The 19,059-nt window shown below is 36.5% G+C and overlaps 1 protein-coding gene across 1 annotated transcript in view; it reads left to right on the forward strand.

The window, feature by feature from the left end:
* Positions 1 to 543: 543 nt before the first annotated feature.
* Positions 544 to 19,059, forward strand: part of LOC145266401 (uncharacterized) — a 109,335-nt gene continuing 90,819 nt past the window's right edge. The window contains exon 1 of the mRNA XM_080122047.1: positions 544 to 640. The gene's annotated coding sequence lies outside the window, so the exon portion shown is untranslated. The remainder of the gene's footprint in view (positions 641 to 19,059) is intronic.

The following is a 19,059-nucleotide window of genomic DNA, read 5'->3' on the forward strand; positions in this document are numbered from 1 at the left end:
CAACATAAACAAATTCCTGATTAATCGCCCCCTTAAGTAAGACGCTTTATCACATCTCCAATACCAACTATTACTACGATATTATCCCATTGATTATTGTACACAAAATAACCCTTATCCCCGAGTGGCTTCCGGGTCTTGATAAGGGCCCAGGTAAAAAAAAAAAAAAAATAGATATATAACTAGAGAGAGAGAGAGAGAGGGGGGAAGGAAGGAAGGAAGGATAACCCGGTATCGTAACCCAGCTTTGCTCTAGTGACCACTTCCGGTCACCTGATCACAAGCATAATCACCATTATTTAGAAGTCTTTTTTAAAGAAAAGTAATGTAAAAAAAAAAAAAAAAAGGGGTTGCATTTTTTATTTTATTATCAATTTCAGCGTTATTTTTATTATTATTATTATTATTATTAATAATTACAAATGATGCGAAAATTTATTCAATGTTTTGTTTTAATTCCTCTGATTTTTTTTTTTTTTTTTTTAATATTAGTTTCTTATCGCATTTTTTTCTCTTCGGTATGACTGACTAAATTTTAAGATGGCGAACGACAACGTGTTTTGATTTGGAAACGAACAACAACATGGCGAGTTCAATCCCCGAGTGGGCCTTTTTACCTTCACAAGAGCGAAAAGCTTAGGTAAAAATCAGTTCTGTAGGTGATGTTTACCTTTTCTGGTGATTTTATTTCTAGTGGTGTTAAGTGTTTTAGCTTCTTTGTTTTATTGTAATGTTTGATCTTAAATCTATATTTTTTCCAGGCGTTCGAGTTCGACTTCTATTTTGTATATGAAAACAAAACCTGTTGTTTTTTAAAATTTTATTTGTTTTAATTTTTGGCACTTGTGCACTTATTGAACCGTGCTGAAATGATAATAATGTTATTAATTAGAAAGACATACTTAACATGGGAGAGGAAGGTGTTTTGTAATTATCCTGTGCTTTCACCTAACAATTTAATAATTAAAAAGAAACTTTTACGACCTGCCCCAGAGTAGTAGTATACAGTTTGTATTACTGTACACATAGATTTGAAAAAGTTGTCAAAAAACAAATATATAACAAATAAATGTTATCAAAAGCAAGATAAGTTACTTTTCTACCGAACTGGATATATCTCTCGTGTTTTTATTCAATGTAACAATAACATGTTTATTCAGCTCGAAAAACATACCTTGTTTACTGGAAAATTCAAAATAGCGCCCGACTCTCTCTTTAACACGGTGAGTTCGGGAAAAGGTGTTATAAATAATAAATTAGACAAAATACTATAAAAAAAAAACACCGAATAGATGTCAACCTTGTCACGGTAATATATATTGAGCGAGTTTCTAACAGTATTTTGTCTAGTTTTATATTTATAGCACCTTTTCCCAAACTTACCGTGTTAAAGAGAGAGTCGGGCGCCATTTTGAATTTTCCAATACATCGGTAAACACAGTATGTTTTTCGAGCTGAATAAACATGTTACATTAAATAAAAACACTGAAAACATATCCAGTTAGGTAGAAAAGTAATTTATGTTGCCTTTGATAACGTTTATTTGTTATATATTTGTTTTTTGACAACTTTTTCGAATTCTATGTGTACAGTAATACAAACCCGGGAGTGTGTATATTACGCTGCTGGAACATGTCGTAAAAGTTTACCTAAAAAAGATACCGTAAAACTAATTTAACTTGAAAATGTTATTTAAAAATCACTGCAGAAGCAGGAAGCACCTAACTTTTTAGTGGGTTTGTTTATTTACTGTTAAAAAAAAAAAGTAGTAAACGTTACGTTTGACCTGAATTATTTAAAGAAAATACAGTTGAGAAATTAGTAACAGAAATATATGTATTTTGATCAACTTACCTATTTGTGATTTTTGCCTAAAAAATAAATGAGCATTTTTTTTTTTTTACAATAAAACCAAAAGTAATGAAAAAAAAAAAATGAATATACAATAAATGAATGTTACCAAAGGCAAGACACGTTACTCTTCAGCCTACATGAATAATTTTTTTTGTCTTAACTTATTTTAAAGCGTTTATTTACTTTGAAAAATGAAACAAAAGGCAGATCTGTACGAGAGTGCCCACTGCCCACCCCACCCACTAAAAATGCATGTTTTTCACCTTTTTCCGACGATTATCATAGATTGCAAACTAATATATGATATTAGAAGAAAAAATTTTGAATAAAAAATAAATTTAATTATCTTTAAGAAGAGGGTCCACTTTCTCGATACAATATTCTACTTTTTTTTCTTTTTTTTTTTTAACAAAGGAGTCACCACTTATCAAAACCCAGAGGCCACTCGAGGATAAGAGTTAATAAGTGTATGGTGCTCAATGGGACAGTGACGTAGTAATTGTTAGTAGTGTAAATTTGGTAAATTAAATTACTTAAGGGGAACGGCTCATCAAGAACTTGTTTACATTGGACTTGAAGACAACCATATTATAATCACTGAATCAGCCGGAAAGCAGGCAAATGGAAGAGAGTTCCACAGGTGTGCAGTTATAAGAAAAAAAGCTTTGTTCATGGAATTTAGGTTTAGGCACGGATAAAGAGCGGGAGAAATTATTGATAATGTTTTCAGCTAGACGAGTGTTTCTTGTGAAAGTTTGACGAAGGGGACCATAGATTGGAGCTCAGACGAGCACTTGCCATACACCTGACTTACTGCCCATTTCTTTACTGACATGCCACGTGACCGGTGAAAGTTCCTTAAATTCCCTTACACCAGCGTGGGTAATTGTGGCCTGGTAGACCAACACAAAACCTACTGTAAAAAACTTGTTTTTTGCTGCAAAAATATTCACGCGCTTGCACATACAACAATGGTCACGACTTATAACTTAAAGAATTACATTGCTTAATATCCGGAAAACTACTTATTTGTGGAAAATTTAAATATTGAGACTCTATGTCGATAGTTAACCCCCCCCCCCTCCATCCTTTCCAATTCATTCCTAAATCTCAATACAAACTCAAAACCGCACCCCTTTTGGGTCTTATTTAAATACAACCAAATCTTATTTTTCACAACATTAAACGGAACCTCCTGATATGAACTGCTTGTGAAGACCTGATATTTTCATTGCAAACTTTGTTTTCGTATAAGCTGTATTGCCTCAAGATGTCTCTAGTTACTGGTAACTAGCTGACCGAAACATGCTCATGACTGTGTAGTAACATATTAATGCTTATGTAAAAACAAATAATGAGTGTGTGTGTATATATATATATATATATATATATATATATATATATATAGTAGCAGTTCCGCCCGGCTTTGCTCAGCCACTATGTACTGTTCATAACTTTATGTGCATATGTAAAAGTGTGAATATGTCCGGTCATGCCTTTCTATATAATAGACTTCCTTAATTACCATAGAGAAAAGTTGGTAGAGATCGCAGACGGCAATTTTTTCTTTTTTTAATTTGGCCCCAATTTTTATCCCTTAACATTTATTGTTTTGGGCTCGAATTGAATTAAAATGTTTGATCCGTGTCCAAGTAATCAACATCTAAAATTTCAAGTGTTTAGACCCAAAATTGGCGGAGGAGTTTGGTAGAGTCTGCAAAGGTCAACTCTGTAAACTTTGACCTCTTGGCAGCCAAATTTTCGTCCAAAAACTGATTAAAAAGCTTGCTGCATGTGTGAATACACTTTATGTAAAATTTCAAATGTTTAGACCCAAAATTGGCTTAATAGTTTGCTAGAAACCGCAAAGGTAAAATCTTTGGAACTTTGACCCCTTGGAAGCCAAATTTTCAGCAAAAAACGATTAAAAAGCTTACCCTATATCAGAATACACCTTATGTAAAATTTTAAATGTTTAGACCAAAAATTGGCTGAGTAATTTTGTAGAAACTGCAGCGGTAAATTATTTTTAAAACTTTGTCCCCAATTATGACCCCTTAACATTAATTATTTTGGGCTCAAATCAAATTATAAAGTTAGATCCATGTTCAAGTAACCTACATGTAAAATTTCAAGTGTTTAGGCCCAAAATTGGCGGAGGAGTTTGGTAGAGTTCTCAAAGGTCAAATCGTTGAACTTTAACCCTTTAACAGCCAAATTTCTGGTTGAAAACCGATTAAAAAGATTTTCCCAAATCTCAATACCACTTATGTCAAATTTAAAGTCTGTAGACCGAAAATTGGCAAAATTATTTGGTAGGGAAGTATACACAGAGACATTTTCACTTATATATATATATATATATATAAATAAAAGTGAACGTGTCTGTGTGTCTGTCTGTGTACATTTCCCTACGTAATAACTCTGTCAATTTTTAGTCTACAGATTCGAAATTTGATATACAGAGTACTGAGATTTGGGGAAATCTATGTGATCGGTTTTCGTCCAGAAATTTGGCTGTTAAGGGGTCAAAGTTCAACGATTTGACCTTTGAGAACTTTAGATATAGGTTCCTTGGACATGGATCTAACTTAATAACTGTATTTGAGCCCAAAACAATAAATGTTAAGGGGTCATAATAGGGGTCAAAGTTAAAAAAAATTGCACTTTTTTTTTTTTTTCATCAGCATACACCTCCAAACATCAGGGCAACGCCGGGCACCCATGGTAGTATATATATATATATATATATATATATATATATATATATATATATATATAAAACTTGAATTTCAGATTATTTAATTTCACTGAATACTACTGCTTCATGAATTAATTGATTAGCTAATCGATTGATTAATTTTAATTTGTTATTCTGTTGAAAATGCCTTTTTATTTTTTATTTTTTCACCAAAAATTTCTATATTTTTTACACATTTTCAAGTTTATGCTTGCTGCATAAAACATATACATACATATATATATATATATGCACACACATTAAATAGGTCCTGGCTATGACCTTAAACTATATCCAGTGGGTAGGCCCCAGCTTGCGGGCTTCGGGGAGTGTGGAGCCACCCTTTAATTACCATTGCTACCAGGTCCACTCTGACCCGGAGTGGTAGTACCTGTTAGGGTCCCAACTATGGGTTAAATAGAAACCGACTTGAAAACAACAAATATATTCTATTAAAAAATCTTTCTTCAAAATCTTTAGATTCGGCATTAAATAACCTGAAAAGGGTTGATATGCCTTAAAACAAAAACAACCTTTAACCACACATTAAATAAAATAGACGGTTTTTGTCTATTAATTCTGTTTTCGATCCTTTCCAACTTCCGAATAACAGTTTTCGCTTCTTGCAGGAACTGCCTGATGTAATCACCATATTTATCATAAGTCTGAATACTTTCCAATCGTTCAGGATTCAGGGTCAGGGATAAATTAATCTAACTGGTTTTGAATAATTTATATACATCTATTTTATTTAATGAAATATGTCTTAGAGAAAAATGCTCCCTATATATATATATATATATATATATATATATATATATATATATATGTATATATATACACACACACACACATACAGGGTGACCTAAAAAAACGGGCCCCAACTCTAATTAGGCCCCGTTTCTTAGCGTTTTGTCCGAATGAAATGAAACTTTGGTCATAACTAGTTTATTATATTCAAAACATCACATCAAAACACTAGGGTCTTTGGCCTTTTTTTCTCCATTCTACAGCATATGTTCTAGATGGCCTCCATTTAGCTTTATACAAACTGCCATTAGCGTATTAAGCAACGCTCTTTGTGTAAACAAATCTAGCAGAGGCATTTGGACGATGTCAAAACATCGTTAATTCATTACCCATGCAGCACCAGCCGTATAGCGCAATGGTGAGAAGCCTGACTGTCATTTGGGCGGTTATCCTGGCTTGAGGCAGTTGCCTGTCTAGCTGCACTGATGAGCTGTGAAACAGTACTGTATGTGGATAACTATATATATATATATATATATATATATTCCAAATACTTGTAGATATCATTTACTAGCAGCGCCTGTCTGTTGCCTGATGGTTAGAGCAACTATCACCTAGATGGTTGTTAGTTCCCTCCTTGACTTTGAATCTTTGGTCTAGCCACACTACACAGTTATGATAAAATGAAGCAATCTATGAATGACTATGTAAGTTGCCACTCCTTGGGTTGAGCACGATTATTTATTATATCGTCTGCCACTATTTTTGAAAATTTTGCACAAACATTAAACATGATATGAGTAAAAAAGTAACAGAACGGATTTTCTTCCCACCCCACCCTGATTAAAAATGACTAAAATTGACAATTTTGTGCTTAAAAAAATTGATGGCTTGGATTTTTATAAAACTTTCTGAAAAGTTGTATCTAACTGATTTCTATATAATTTTGTTTTCTATAGTTTGCGATAACTCTTGGGTGTGCCCGAGGGGCTCTTTTAGGGCTTTATTAGCTCCATTTGGGACTATTTTACCATATTTGTCCAACATTTTCTGTGTATGTCTATTTAGCAGTTTTGCATGGTGCTGAACTCAAATTTAAATATGTTAAGGCCTTTGGGATTTTTGGGACGAAATGGGGCGGGGAAAATGATGGACTTAGTCATTTCTTTTTTTGCATGGTGCAGAACTCAAATTTACATATGTTAAGGCCTAAAACTGCACCGTTTGTTCATTTTCACCAGGATTTGACGTCCCCTGGGGACTTTTGGAGCTAAATGGGGAGGGGACAAATGCTGAACTTGGTTATTTTTTTTTTTATGTCTTGTTCAGTGTGCACTCACGAGGAACCATGCATGCTTCACTTGTTTTTATTCAATTTCAAATAATTTACATAGTTACGACAAGGATTATGATTCGATGTAAACCAGAAGTTTAGGTTACCTGATAAGGTCATTTGACGGAGACAGTAGCATTGTTATTGTTGTAAGTTGTTTACTTGAAATTAAATAAAAACATATCTTGTTCTTTTTATTGATGACTCTTAAGTTCATTGCTTTTTCTTTGGATCCCTTTAATCTAGAATTATATGTATACTAGCAGGCCACCCGGCATTGTCTGGTCGTAAACTATGCTTAAATATGATATTTTGATTAATGCAGATTTCATATTTATTATTATACTAGCCTGGCTGACCAACGTTTGGAGGTGTGTGTTGAGCAAAAAAAAAAAAAAGTGGTAGTAGGCAGGCAGGCTCGAACCCGTGAATGTGGAGAGAAGTGTTAAAAGGAAAATGGTAGTAGCGTGGAAGGGAATCAAAACAGCCAGGGTGGAGAGAGGTGTTTAAAAAAAAAAAAAAAAAAAAAAAAATTGATAATAGTCAGGCAGGCTTGAACTCGTGACACAAAGGTGGAAAAGAAAGTGAAAGAAAATCTAACATCTTAGCCAATGTCTCCATGACGCAACCGGAAGTCAAAAGTGTTGAAAGTCAATCCAACGGTGACGATGATTTGCTAAAATATCGACAAAAAAAAAAATGGACACCTCCTTGTACAAAACGGCTGAGTTTAGGGTGAAGGAATTAATGTTTTTGGCCAATTTTTCGATATTTGTCGTCTGAAAGGTGGAGCTTCAAAATGACACTGATAAAAATCCGTCACCTCCGTCGAAAGTTTTTGTGAAACATACAAACATACATACATTTAAACAGGTGAGATTTATATTATAGATTTTATATATAGATTATGTTGGACACAATATATATAGTAATGATTTAAAAATTTAAAAGAAAAAAAGAAATGATTTGGGCACCACCACCGAGAATCAAACCCACAATATTTACCTTGCAATTGACTTTTTCCTTAGATGTTAATGTCTGAGCTAAGAAGACGTTTGCTCCAAGGCTAAAAGTTAAAACATGAACCAATAGCTATTATGTTACGCATGCATAGTCGTAATGCTGACGTTCAACCTTCACCTGGCAAATTCCATTTTTCTTAACTTTTCAGTTTTGCACCAATTTTCCCCGGCTAAAACCCAAATATAAAGTTTTGCATGGGTTCGAATACCCTATATATTAAGTTTCATGTCTGTAGACCAAAAACTGACAGAGGAGTTTGGTAGGCATAATCTTTTAAACATATATATGCATACATAAACATATACAGAAAGAGGTTTGTGTTTACTATAACCTTTTTACACAAATATTACGCAAGTATAAGTCACGTAGATTATCTGCATGAATATAATTTCACGTAATAGTTAACTAAAGATGATCATTCTACAAGAAAACCAAAAAAACTAACTAATTAAAATGAATGTTTAAAAGAATATGCAAATTAGCTAGACCTTTTGCAGATGAATGCAATTCCACAACCCATATATAACAAAGTTGTATTTTCTTTTTAAATAAATAGAAAAAAAAGGGTTTTAATATGAATATCAATACACAAGAAAAAAAAAATTATAGGAGTACAGAAGATATAAATAAATAAAATATATGGTATATGTGTGTATATATATATATATATATATATATATATATATATATATATATATATATATATACTGAGGTGCCTTCAATAAGTTTCCAGACATTTTTTTTGTATGGGCACTTTTTTTAATTTTTTTTTTTACAAAGTGGTCACCACTTATCAAGGCCCGGAAGCCACTCAGGGATAAGAGTTGTTGTAAGTACAGTACGTTAGTGCGGAGATTTAATAAAGTGTCTACTTAAGGGTGCGGTTCATCAGGAATTTGTTTACGCTGGACTTGAAGACATCCAGGTTGTAGTCAGGTGGGAAGCAGGCAGACGGAACAGAGTTCCACAGGCGTGCAGTTCCAAGAAAGAAGCTTTGTTCATGGAATCTACGTTTTGATTTAGGCATAGATAAAGAGTGGGGAAAGTTTTTGACAGTGGATTCAGCTAGACGGGTGTTTTTCGTAAAAGATTGGCGAGAGGGGAACCAGAGATTGGAGTTCAGATTAGCACCTGCCATGGAAATAACGATAAAACAAAGATAGGCTTGCAACGTCTCTTCTGTAGGAGAGAGGTTGCAGGGAAGAGAAAAGGGCATCCCCCACTAAGCCACGAAGTCTATTTTGTACTCTGTCAAGGCAGGATAGTCTGTTTTTAGCAGCTCCTGCCCAGATATGGCAGCAGTATTCCATCCTTGGACGTACTTGGCTTTTATATAGATAGAGAATTGCATCAGTAGTGAGATATCTTCTGGAGCGGTAGAAGGATCCCACCATCTTTCCAGCGACCTTGACTTGATGTACGTGTTCCATTTCAGATCAGGAGTAAAGGTCAAGCCCAGAAGCTTGTCAAAATACGGGGCTTCTCCTTGACAAGAGCCATCCATTTCAATTGATGCCAGATGGGGATCAGAGTGTTGATGATATAAAGATAGTAGTTTGGTTTTAGATACATTAAAGGTAATCAGCCACATCTTCCCCCTACTGAACCACGCGCTCGAGATCAGAGGAGAGAGAATTAGAGAGAGCTTTGTCATTTACAGCCTTTGATGTGTTGCCGTAGATGGTCGTGTCATCAGCATAGATGTCAATGAATGATTTAAGAATGGTTTTAGGGAGATCAGGAAGAGAGTTGGGCCCAGGATGGACCCTTGAGGGACTCCAGCATTAATACTGTGGGCCTCTGATTTCTGCCCATCAACCACTACTCTTATGAGCCTATCAGTGAGAAATGATTTAATGATAGAGAGAACATTTCCAGTTATACCGTAGCTGGAAATCTTGTGAAGTAGGCCTTTATGCCATACCTTGTCGAAGGCCTTTGATATGTCAAGAGCAATGTCCCTAGAAAGGAGGCCTTTGTCAAGAGATTTACTAATCCTATGAGATATAGCCGTTAGCACATTGTCTGTAGATCTTGCAGAATGGAAACCATATTGCGTGTCACTGAGAAGGTTATTTCTGCTGAGGTGGTTGACTATTTCTCTATTTAATGTGGATTCCAGCAACTTACTCATTACACACAGGAGACTTATTGGTCTGTACTGAGAGGGAGATGATTTATCACCTGAGTTCTTAAATACAGGGCACACTGATGAGGTTTTCCAGGGTGTTGGAAAGCACTTAAGGCAACGCTTAAACAGTTTCGTAAGTATGAGAGCAAGTTCTGGTTGAAGCTTTTTTAACACTATAATTGGAATGCCGTCAGGGCCAGTTGCTTTACTGGAATCAAGGTTCTTGATTAGTTTAGCGACCTCATACACAGATATTTGTATGTTACGTAGCGTGTTCTGTGTTATAGGAAGAAATATGGGGAGTTGATGGTCTTCGTTGCATAGGGTAGAATTAGCTGCAAAGTTCTTGGTAAATAGTTTGGCCTTGTCTGAAGCTGACGAGATGACCTCTGGTCCATTGATAATGGTTGGGATAGAATGCACACTTCTGTTCAGGATCCTATTTGTTATTTGCCAGAACTGGTGGGAACCAAGCCGCTGATCAGCTACTTTGGATTTAACAGACTGGGCATATAGCTCTCTTGCATTTTTTATTACTCTTTTACAGTGGTTGCTGGCAGTCCTGAAAGCAGCTTTAGTCTCAGTGCATCTATTACGTTGGTAGCTATGGAAAAAGTGATTTCTATGCGCGATGGCAGCAGCACATTCTGGGGAGAACTATGGCTGGCTGTTAGGTTTTTGTTGAAATTTTTTAGATGGTATGAATCTGCCTATGCCTATAATTAACCATTCGGTCAGGTCTGATACTATAGAGGACACATCCTTTTTAAACATGGAATGCAGAGGTAGATCAGGTATAAATGTACGGAAGCTATCTCAGTCAGCCATGGAGTATCGATATACAGTACGGTGGAGAGGTATGTCTGGGGACTTATTACATTTCATTTTTATCTTACCTGATACGATGGAGTGGTCGGAGGATCCTAGAGGAGAAAGAACGGAAGATGAACATAGCTCAGGGGAAGTTGAGAGATAAAGGTCTAGGAGACTTGCATATTGACCTGTAGTATTGGGCACACGGGTGGGTTCATGAGAAATCTGAGTGAGGTCATAAGCTATGGCAAAATCATGACAGAACCTCCCCTCATCATCTGTCTCATTTGAGTGGGTCAGCCATTCCATGTTATGGACGTTGAAGTCACCACAGATGTGGATGTTAGCCAAGGGATGTGCAGACAGGATGAGGTCAATTTTCTCAGATATGCTCTTAAAGATAGTAACTCCGCTGTTATGGGGCCGATAGAGGGCAAATATAAATGCAGTGATGTAAGCAAGTGCAACCCGGAAGCACATATAAGGTAAATTAGGATCTTCTCTAGAGATATCCCTGCCACATGGGAAGCCATCTTTAATGTAGGCACATATTCCATGCCCATGGCGATCTTGGGGGTCATATTTAGATGTTAAGTTAGAGTATCTGTTAATTATGAACTCATCTAGGGAAGTGGTCGGCCCTATTCCAGTTTTGCTTAGAAAGAATATGTCCGGTTTCGTCTCCTGTAATTGGGTTTCAACCTCTGGAAGGTTGGAACGTAAACCCTTGATGTTGGAGAAGGAGACATGGTAATAGGGGTCTACGTTGGAAGATGGGGTTCTAGGTTTATTCAAGTTTTTTTTCTGGAGATATTTCATGTTGAGGTTTTGGGATTTGTGGAACAGGTCGGCATACTTGGTTAGAGCAGGATAGAGAGGGAAAGTAAGAGAGAAAAAGACAGGAAATTTTTTTTTTTTTTTTGTAGCACATGAAAAGGTAAAGCTGTAACAATTACCTACTAGTATGGCATCGAGAGGCCCCACCAGAGACTACTGCATGGTTCAGAATCCATTCACCAAATGGCAATACAGCATTGCCAGTACTTTGCGCCTGCTGATAGGACAGCCTCCTTAGTGGTTAATCCAAGGTTCGGATCCCTGACTATCAGGATTGAGGGACAAAAAAGGAGAAGCGAGAGTTACTGGAATTGTCGATAACACATCCACTGTATTATCTCCTCTCCATTAAAAAATTAAAAAGGGGGGGGGAATGGGTACAAGGGACTTATTAATATCTACTTAGTAAAGTCCGGTGCTCAATTATCAATTTGAAGATAATCTCCCCTCCCATATTAATGGGTGGATGTTTTTGGCATTATCTATCTGGAGTTTGAATCATTTGAGCTTCACCTTATAATTAAAATCCAATAATGAACTTTTTATCAATTTATGAAGTCGGCTTAATATTAATTTACATTTGAGTTTAGATAATTATTCAAGGTTTTAATTCAGAAGGTTCTTGTTTTCATAGGTGACTTTTTTTTTCTTTCCGTTTTACATGCAACAAGACAATATTGGTTGATAGCATATTTGACAAAGATTTCAGAAAAAAAAAATTTATTTTATTGATTCTACACACATGAAAGTCTAATTACTTTTGAAGTCATCTCTGGATGCAATGCACTTGTTGTACCATTCCAACAACTTCTGGAAGTGCTCTTGTGAGTGTGTTTTCATAATTGCGTAGAATTTAAGATGAAAATGTTCAAAAATACACACACACACACATATATATATATATTTATTGAATTTTTGTGGTCATAATCAATCTGGATGTCTGCTGACAATTTAGCCCACCACTTGTTCTTCATCCGACATGTCTCACACTGTACTTTTGATTTTGCTTCTTTATACACTTTTTCTGCAGTTATTTTAGCTGATCCATTAGAACACAAATATATCTCGTGAACCTTTTTCTTCTCTTCCAAAATATTGGCGATTGTAGAATCATTTCATCAAACCAATCCCTATGTTTGGTTTTCTTAAAGTGCTTGCACATGATAACATAATCATGAATATGACCATGTTTTGATCTAGGGTGTATTCAGGTTACCTTGTGAATGGGTTTTTGTTGGTAGAAAGTGTTACATACTGCAAGATTATGTTCAGTGCACAACCACAAAAGAAGAATCCCATTATCATTTGCCTTACCAAGGCCATATTTTCCTAAGATACCCCCAGGTTTTTTTTTATCAAGGCCAGAGACCATTCGAGGATAAGGGTTAAAGAGTGTACAGTAGTCAATTGGACAATATAGTAATCGTTAGTAATGGAAATTCAGTAAATTTGTTAACTTAAGTGGAACAGCTCATCAAGAACTTGTTTACATTGGACTTGAAGACAACGATATTTTAGTCAGCTGAAAAGCAGGAAAACAAGACAGTTCCACAGGCGTGCAGTTCTAAGAAAGAAGCTTTGTTCATGGAATCTATGTTTAGGTTTAGGCACAGATAAAGAGTGAGGGGAATTATTGATAGTGTTTTCAGCTAGACGAGTGTTTCTTGTGAAAGTTTGGCAAGGGTAGACCATAGATTGAAGCTCATTCAAGCACTTTCCATGAAAATAACGATAAACTCGCAACATCTCTTCTGTAAGAAAGAGGTTGCAGGGAAGAGAAAAGGACATCTCCTACGAAGCTACAAAACCTATTTTGAACTCTATCAAGGCAGGACAAATCCTTTCTAGCAGCTCCTGACCAGATGTGGCACTCACAAGGTAACCTGAATACACCCTAGATCAAAGCATGGTCATATTCATGATTATGTTATGTGCAAGCATGATCTTCAGATAGAGAGAGTTATTTGGGGTGGAGACTGTGACACTTGTGATCACTTTCAACCCATGCATTGAAGTTTTCAAGTAACAAAATCTTATCCGCTTTTGGCATCCCTTTCATACAATTCCCTAGATCTTGATAAAACCTCATTTTAACATCCTGCCTACTATCCAAAGTAGGGGCATGTACTGAGATAACTGACACATAATGATTACAAGGTAAAGGTACCCTCAGTAATGATTCGATCACTAATTCCACGAGGTTGTCCTGAGATGTGAGCTTTGTCCTGATAGCAAAACCAACTCCTCCTCCTTCCTTTTTACTCCCTTTGGTTTGCCTTCCCAGAAAAACGTATACCCTGCACCTTTTTCAGTAAGTTGACCTTCATCACTAAAATGGGTTTCAGATAGAGCAGCAATATCCAGGCTGTATCTAGCTAAGTTCAAAAGATATGTATTACAAAATCAGGCAACATTGGTACCTGTGAAATCTAAAGATGGTTCTGCAATTTTCAACAGTGTTGAGGGGGGGGGGTTATGGAATGATGGAAAGAACATTTTCAAGATCTTATTGATAATCCGTCTGAAGTAAATCATGTAGTTATTGATAGTCTCCCACAAAAAAAAGTTTGCTGAGATGATGATTGATTCCAGCGTTGATGAGACCAAAAGCCCGTTAATAGAGATTAATAAGGGAAAAGCACCAGAACTTGATGGGATACCTATTGAATTATTACTCTTTGGAGGTGATAGCATTATCAGCACAGTCCATGCACTCATCCTCGATGTTTGGCATGGTAATCACTGTTTGGCCACCAATCAGTGAGACAAAGACTAAGATCTCGCAGTAGCTTCATCAATATAGAGGAACTCGATCCCAGGCAAGCTTCCTCCTATAGGATGGAACGATGGCGAGACTATAACAGCAGGAATAAAAATGAAGCCCTACCAGACCAAAAAGAAACACTCCCCCAGGATTCAAACCTTGGTAGAAAAAACTGGGTGACTCTAAATAGAGCCAGAGCCAAAGTAGGCAAAATAAAAAATCTCCACGTGGGGCCTAGACACTTCACCTTTATGTCCATGTGGAGAGGTACAAATGATGCACCACCTTAAGGAAAACTGCCGATTGGGTCCTCATTGCCAAACCAAGACCTTAAGGAGGCAAATAGCACCGCCATGCGATGGGTTAATTTCTATTGCAATAAGATATGATGATGATGGCATGGTAATGCTATCTCTCAAGATGGGATTGATGAAATATTGATCGAAATTTATGAAGGAAATGAGTCAAAATCTGAGTCAAAATTATTATAGAAGCATTAGCTTGCTTGAAGCAGTGGGGAAAGGTTTTAGCAAAGATATTAAATTGTTTGTTGAAATGGATTTGTCTCACTAACATCTCCAAAAATCAATGTGGTTGTACATCTGGCTGTGGCATAACGTAAAAATGTATGGAGCAGCGAGTGCTTTTGTATTAAGTTTTGTCGATCTGACAAAAGCTTTTGATACCATCAATCGCAATGCATTCTGGAAGATTCTTAGGAAACTAGGCTGTCCTACAAGTTTTATGGAGTTGCTTCAGCAGTTACACCATATTATGAAAGCCCGAGTGAACTTTAATGGATCTCTGTCTGATCCAATTTCAGTTGAAAACGATGTGAAACAAGGTGATATATTTGCTCATACATTATTTTCCATATATTTTTTAATGTGATGCTGGTGTATACTTTTAACAATTGCGATATTGGAGTGAAGTTTCATACATCAGGTAAACTTTTTAACCTTAGACATCTCAAGTCGAAAATTTTTCAGAACCTTGTTCTTGAATTTTTATATGCAGATGATGCAGACCTTGTTTCACATTCAGAAACAGACCCACACATGAATAGGGACAAGTTATCAGAAGCTTTTGATAACTTATCAACCTCAAGAAAACATGTTTTGTATTCCCCTCCCATAGGAATGCCATAGGTTGAACCAAACATCTTATTGGTGGTAAGAAGTTAAATGTCACGGACAGTTTTGTTTATCCGGGTAGTATTGTTATATAGTTATTATTATTATTATTAGACGATACCACTTGTGCGCGTATGTTACGTGAGTTCTTATTAGTAATGATATGAGTCTTAGTGAGAGTTCTTGTCTTATTACATATGATGTTGTATCTTAGAGAGAGATGTGTATGTAATGACATTTTATAACACAGACATATAATAACAATACAATTTACCTTTTTGTAGAAATCACAAACACAAAGATGAGCTTTATCCAAAACACATGATAATTTATTTTCTTACGACCGGTCGGGATTTCCTCATTAAGAACTCAAAGTTTCACATCTTAGTTTCTGAAGTAACGTCTCGCTTCAGACGTCCGCCTGTCTCTGTCTCCCCTGACTGTCTCTCTGACTGTCTCTGACTCTCTCCACGACTAACTAACTCCCACCTCCTATATTGAGAAATCCATGCATCCCGGCCACGTGAGCAAAATTCACGTGTTTCAACATGCGCGACTTTGCACGTTGTCGACATTGATTTCCCAATAACCTATTTTTCTTGTGTTGTTTCCACAAAGGAATTTAACCTACATATCTAATTTATTTAACTCATATTTTATTATCCACATTCTTTTAACAATTGAATAGTTTATTTATTATTTATTTCATCCGAATTAACAATTTACTGGACATTCCATTTAAACCTATTGTTCTTTAAAACTTATGTCCAGGGTTCGATTTATGCTTTCTCTTATTTTCATTTTAACTAATCTCTCTATTTTTATACTTACATGAACAGGGGACAGCCCTTATCATGTAACAGTATGCTGAATAAAATCACAGGATAGCCAAATCCAGTTCTGCTTTTGGCAAATTGGGTAAACGTGTGTGGTCAGATTGGAGAATCAAAACAAAAACAAAGCTAAGTGTTTAGGAAGCTGCTATATGGGTCAGAGACTTTTTTTTTTTACATTGGCATCACCACTTATCAAGGTCAATAGGACGCTCGAGGATAAGGGTTAAAGAGTGCACAGTAGACAATTGGAAAATATAGTACTCGTTAGTAATGGAAATTTGGTAAATTTGTTAACTTATAGGGAACGGCTCATCAAAAACTTGTTTATGTTAGACTTGAAGACAACCATATTGTAGTCAGCTGGAAAGCAGGAAAATGGAAGACAATTCCATAGGCGTGCAGTTCTAAGAAAGAAGCTTTGTTCATGGAATCTACATTTAGGTTTAGGCACAGATAAAGAGTGAGGGCAATTATTGATAGCGTTTTCTGCTAGACAGGTGTTTCTTGCAAAAGTTTGGCGAGGGGGGGACCATAGATTGTAGCTCAGTCGAGCACTTTCCATGAAAATAACTATACAGCAGAGACAAACTCGCAACATCTCTTCTGTGAGAAAGAGGTTGCAGGGAAGAGAAAAGGACATCCCCTACGGGGCTACAAAGTCTATTTTGAACTCTATCAAGTCAGGATAAGTCCTTTCTAGCAGCTCCTGCCCAGATGTGGCAACAGTACTCCATCCTTGGACGTACCTGGCTCTTATATAGATAGAGAATTGCATCAGTAGTGAGATATCTACTGGATTGATAGAAGGATCCCACCATTTTTCCAGCGGCCTTGGCAACAGATTTAATGTATGTGTTCCATTTCAGATAAGGAGTAAAGATCAAGCCCAGAAGCTTGTCAAAACTTGAGGCCTCCTGAAGACGAGAGCCATTCATTTCAGTTGATGCCAGATGGGGATCCGAGCGTCGAAGATGTAAAGATAAAAGCTTGGTTTTAGATGCATTAAAAGTAACAAGCCACCTCTTTCTCCATTGTACCACTTGCTCAAGATCAGAGGAGAGAGAATCGGAGAGAACTTGGTCGTTTACGGTCTTAGATGTGTCAGCAGCATAAATGTCTATGAATGATGTAAGGATGTGATTTGGAAGATCATTAATGTAGATCAGGAAGAGAGGATGGACCCCTGAAAGACTCCAGCATTAATACTGTGAGCTTCTGATTTCTGCCCATCAACCATTACTCTTATGAACCTATCAGAGAGAAATGATTTTATAATTCAGAAGACTTGGACAACATATAGAAGGCATCTCTAGTTATTGGAAAGGTTTCACCAAAGTTGTATTTGGAGAATACTTAATATTAAGTGGACTCTACTGCCTGAAGTTCTTGAATGATCAAATCGTACTAGTATAGAAATGAAAATCATTCAAAATCAGATGCGCTGGACACTTGGTTAGGATGGAGGACAAGACTTCCTAAACAACTCTTTTATAATGAGATACATGGAGGTAAAAGACCACAACATAAACAAAAAAAAAAAAAAAAAAGGTTTAAGGATTTTCTGAAAAACAATTTGAAAATACTCAAGATGGGTGTACATAACTGGGGAGCCCATGCAAAAGATCGATCACTATGGAGAAAAACTATCAGAGAAAGTTGTAAGATTTTTGAAGAGCAGTGTGTAGATCTTGCTGTCTTAAAACGTATTTTAAGAAAGCAGGACGAAAATATAATGCCAGAGTAATTACAAGAACCAAAGTGCACTGTATGTAGCAGATACCTTTTCTTAAAAGCTGGTTTTGTAAATCATCTGTAATCACCCAATCAAAGACAGGAATGAGTCTTATGACGAGGCTTTTACTGGCAATGCTAAGTTGTCACATTTGTGGTCTAATCTGAAAATCTAAAAGTAGCCTGACAAGACATTTGTTGCGGACCAGTGGTATAATACCCTAGCTTGCCACAAGAAAATAATGAAACGAATGGAATTGAAGGAAACAAAGACTCAATTGATGGATAAGATAAACGTCGTTTATTTGCTGTTGAAAGAATGAACGTTTTAGTTATAACATGTGTTCATGTCCACGCGTGTGTAACCAATGTTCGTTGCGGGGTTGGTGTTGTAGAAAAAATAGGAAATGTGTGTTCATCTCAAGTTCGGGTCACTATCGTTTGTTTGCGCGTGAGAAGAGTGTTGTAGTGGAAATGAGAATGATAGTCCAGCGTGTAGACAAAGAAGAGGATAGAGGTTAAGCTGTACGCCATGTTAGCAGTCAGCTACGCGGTGGTGTTCTCAAGGACCAGTAGTAGATAGAGAGAGAAAGAGTGTGAATGCGTACATACGGTCTGTTAGCTCGTGCCCCATACATAGTCGCAGGGGTGTTGACGCGTGCAAGCGTGCGGCTGGTTAGCCCAACCTCTCTGGTCGAGAGTTAGTCCTAAAAAAAAGAAACCGGTTGTTGCTCTCTCTTTTATACTCGTTTCCGGTGGTCATTTGCGCATGTGTATATTTCCTTAGAATGCGGAAGTGACGTCGTCCATGTGTGCGTTCGTGTGCGCATGTATGAATACATGTGTATACGTTAGCGTGTATATATACACGTGAATGTGAGTGTATGTACACGAACGTGAATATATGTACGTGTGTGGACGTGGGCGCGTATGTATATGACATAGCTTGAAATGTGAATGTGTGTTTTTGTGCGAGACTAGAAAAGGCTCGCACACATTCGAGGATTCACAACATTATCATGCAATCACCTTTGCAAAAAGGAAGGGCTTTATGTCACATATGTGTACTTTCATGCAGGACTAAAGCTGGATAAAAAGTCACCTACGTGCACAG

Source organism: Euprymna scolopes, chromosome 41, assembly GCF_053919585.1.
Source record: "Euprymna scolopes isolate OS-2025 chromosome 41, ASM5391958v1, whole genome shotgun sequence".
NCBI classification, from domain to species: Eukaryota; Metazoa; Mollusca; class Cephalopoda; order Sepiida; family Sepiolidae; genus Euprymna; species Euprymna scolopes.